We start from the raw sequence: 4,142 nt of genomic DNA, 5'->3' as shown, positions 1-4,142 counted from the left end.
AACCCTCTCCTACCTAAAATGCCGAATACTGCTTCTATTTCTTGCACTGAAACCTGACATATACACCCCGACTTGCTATAGCTCTTGCACCATCTCCTGGATCTGCTTCTTATTTAATTAATTCCTGCAAGAGTATTTTCAGTGTAGGTCTTTGTGTATTCCACCTTCTGAGGCTTTATTTGCCTAAGAATATTTTTATTATGACTCATGTTTGAATGACAATTTGGCTGGCTTTACAATTCTGGATTGAAAGAGTTCTTTTCTTTCCATTCTTAATGACATCACTTCTTTGACTTCCTTTATCAGGTGGTGTTATTGAAAAGAATAATGCCAGTCTGATTCTTGTCCCTTTGTTAAGGACCTGTAATTTCTCTCTGCTCTTCCTCTTTGTCTTTCATATTTTTAATTTCACCATAATATCTGTGTGTCATTTATCTGTGAGTTTTTCCTCGTTTCTACTGTTTGTTAATCAATCCTTTCAATCTGCATTAACTCATTTTTCTTTAATTTTGGAACTTCTAATCTCCATCATATCTTCAATAATTTCCTCATCTTCATTTTTCTTTTTCTTTTCTTTTGGGACTCCAACTCTATTCTCCATATCTCTCTGTTTTTCCTTGTTGTTTTTTTATACCTTTATTTTTTCCCTGTTGCCTCAATAGCTCTCAATCCAATTAACCAGTTAATTCTTCAGTGATATTCATCCTGATAGTTATGCCATCTATCCTGTCTTTCATTTAAATATTATATTTTTCATAGCTAATGTTTTGATTTGAGGGTTGGCTAATAGCTCAGTTAGTTAGAGCGAGGGGCTGATGACACCAAGGTCAAGGGTTCAGACCCTGTCCCGCCCAGCCGCCAAAAGAAAAAAAAATATTTTGACTTGGTTCTTTCCTATGACTTTTTCCCCCCTTTCATTTTAGCAGTTTTTAATGAAAGCTGCATATAAGATGACTTTATTTCTGCATTTTCTCAATTGTTTTTTCCTTATATGTGCCCTTTTCCTTTCCTATTTGGCCAGATTTGGCTTTACATTTGAGGATATTTTTTCAGTCTTAGTCTAGTTTTAGCCTCATGATAATCCTTTGCTGGGGTGAATTTCCACATGGGCGGTTGTGCCATGAGTCTTCTCCCACTGCACCCCTTCAATGTAGATGACTATTTCTTCCTGGAAAGCTGGACCACTTTGCCAATTTGTTGACCTTCATCATCCTTTTGGAAGAGCATGGATCAAACTTGTATTTCTGTTTCAGCTCTTTGGAAAGGGAAAGACATAATCTTCCTGCGAATATGGGCAGGTGCACTGAAATGCCTTTTGTGGTTCTTGCTCCAGTTGGAAATCGCAAAGGGACTGACGTTCATTTTGGCTGCTGCTGCTTCAGCCATGGCTGAAAAAGGGAAGAGCCTGTGCTTTCTTGTTCTTGCATTATTTCACAAATTTCTTCCCTCACCTTCTTAAGCATAATTATCATGCTTTACTTTAATGTCTTGGTCCATCTGCTTTAATAATTCTGCTTCCGATGGCATATGTGGCTTGATTTATGGTCTTTCTTTTGTAGTGGTTGTACTTCTCAGGTGTCTAATTATTTTGGCAGGTGAGTTCAAGTTCACTTAGGAGTGCCAACTTTCACTCTAGTAATGTGCCTGGGAAGGGCCCAAGACATAAGGAAAGGGAACATGATACATCCTAGGGCAGAGAGCCTCTTCGGCCACCTCCTTCTGGCTGGCATTCTGCCAGGTGTGACTGTCAGGCTTCACTTTAAGTTCCAAGGGAAAAAGAAGCAGCCTTCGCAAGAGGTAGACTCTTGTGAGATTCCACCAGCTGGGGCTGGAAGGTGGGGCTGGAGGGGTTTTGATGGAGGAATGAATGCCTGAGCCCTTGCCTGTTTTTATAAGTATATCACTCCACCAGGGCTTTGAGCTACTCCAGACTACCCCTGGGCTGTCTTAAGACAGTGGGCAGGGACCCTAAGCAGGTAAGCTTCCCTAAAGGGCAGTTCAGTGGGAGGGTTAAGATTTTAGGCTCTGGGGTCCAACAAGCATTTGTTCATTCCACATTGTAAGCTTGTATGTACCAAGGCATTGTGCTGGGTGATGGGAGACAATGGGAAAAAGGGCACAGTCCCTGTCCTCAAGGAGGTTATGCTCTGGCAACAAATAACAGACTCAGATCCAAATCCTGGCAACTTACATGGTCTTTCTAAGCCTGAATTTCTTCATCTACACAAAGGAAAGGATAAAAGCACCTATTCATAGCGTTCCTGAGGCCTTCAGGAGACAATGCTTCCAAGTGATGAGCACAATGCCTGGCACACTGAAGGCTCTCAACATGTTCATTACTGTTGTTATTATTATTATGACCAATGACGTTGCTACCGGGGATTAGGTAGGAATTTAGAGCTACTTCTAAAAGACAGATGAATCCCCTTTCATAGTCTGGCAAACGAGTTACCCTTAAGGTCTGTGATTGGAGAGAAGGCCCCAGTGGGGCATCCAGAATTTTAGAGAAAGATGATGTTAGAGCTTTTACAGTGATGAGTGTGGGCTGGAATCTCAGCCTTGTTTCTTGTTAGCTTGAAGACTGAGGTCTCCATTAGGCACAGGCAGCGCAGTACCCAGAGCCCACAGTACTTTTAGGGGCCCACAAACATGTTTTCATTTCCTTCAAAATCTGAAGAGAAAAAGGGACTTTTAGGTTGAAGAAAATGTTTTAATATACCAATGCGGTCCATAAATATAATTTCTAATATTTTTTAAGGAGGAAAAGGCCCATGAAGGCAAAAGTGCCTCGGGCCCAGGGAAGTCAGAAGGCATCCCTGGTTAGCTCTGTGACAACCAGCAAGTTGCCCCAATCACTCTGAGCCTTAGCAGGGATCTAGGGAATAAGAATATATACCTCTTGGAGATGCTGTGGGTGATAAAGGCACTGAGGCATGTGGATCATTGACCACTGCGTGGCCACGTGGGAAGTTCTCAGCAAACTGGAGTTAACCATTTGTTTCCGTCTGTAAACTGCAGGCTAAAACCTTACGAAACCTCCAGGAGGGTTACAGGATTGGGCACAGCAAGCAGTGTGGGAACAAGTCACACGATTGCTTTTTATTTCATGACAGACTGAAGAGATACCCCCAGGTGGAGAAACAGATGGAAGCTTCAAAGCAAGGCCACCATGTACTGGAAGTCTGTAAGAAACCAGACAAACAGGCAGCAAAAGAGCTCTCTCTGAATTCCCAGTGCAGGCAGATGTGAGCAGGCACTGAAGAAGTGGACTGGGTGAATGAACAATGAGTGAATTGTGAGAGGAATGTAAAGATCCTGAGGCTCAACAGATCCTCAGATACAAGTGTCTCCACAAGAGAAGGGAAGCTAATAGTTACTAAGTGATTTCTGTGGATATTATCATCTCTGGTCAATAAATTAGGAAACTGAGACTCAGAGGGGTGGTAGCTTGATGCAGAGTACAGGGCTTAAGACCCTGCTCTTGTCCCCATCCTTGCTGCTGGTATTTCTGCCCCAAGTGAGCCCTGGAGCAAGGCGGGCTGGCCCACCACCGCCTGAAGGCACCTAGCAGGTACGAGACCTGCTGAGGGCCCCAACAGCCTAGGTGTGTCCAGCCCAGGCAGGAGGCACCTCAGAGCAGGCCCCGAGGCTGGCTGGAGAACAGGCCTCTCTGTCTTAGAGATTGGCACACTCTCTTTTCCGTCCTTAGGCCAAACTGCAGCCACCACCCTGGGAGTCTCAAACCACAGAAGTTCCAGCCCTGCAGTCCACTAGGGCTCTGGCCCCACCCCCTCGGCTTTACCTACACACCTGGCCCTGCTCAGGAATCCACCGAGGCTCACTGTCTGGCTCTTTCCTTGGTTCAGGTCCCTTCCTTTCTTCCTGCCTTCTCCTGCCTACCTAGATCTATACTTCTGATCAGGAATTCATTTCAGGGCAAACAATAAGGATTCCATCCTGCCAGATCCCAGAGGAAACAGTGGGAAGCCAGAGGCCAAGATGCCAAAGACTGCATCAGGAGGCCGGATGGATGGAGATGGGGAAACCGATAGGGGAAACAGGCACAGAGCTTGGAGGCTGTCCAGGAGACATAAACACGCTGCTGCCTCTAGGCTGACTTCAGAGGCCCTCGATGGCAGCCT

General features: G+C 44.8%; 1 pseudogene; it reads right to left on the bottom strand.

Annotated features, from left to right (window-relative positions):
- Positions 1-956: 956 nt before the first annotated feature.
- On the bottom strand, positions 957-1,362 carry LOC103592314 (annotated as a pseudogene).
- Between the last annotated feature and the right edge of the window lie 2,780 nt (positions 1,363-4,142).

The sequence above is a fragment of the Galeopterus variegatus genome, unplaced genomic scaffold (assembly GCF_000696425.1).
Source record: "Galeopterus variegatus unplaced genomic scaffold, G_variegatus-3.0.2 Scaffold1123, whole genome shotgun sequence".
Lineage (NCBI taxonomy): Eukaryota > Metazoa > Chordata > Mammalia > Dermoptera > Cynocephalidae > Galeopterus > Galeopterus variegatus.
Note: the sequence above shows the minus strand (reverse complement) of the source record. Positions and strands in the feature narration are given on the sequence as shown.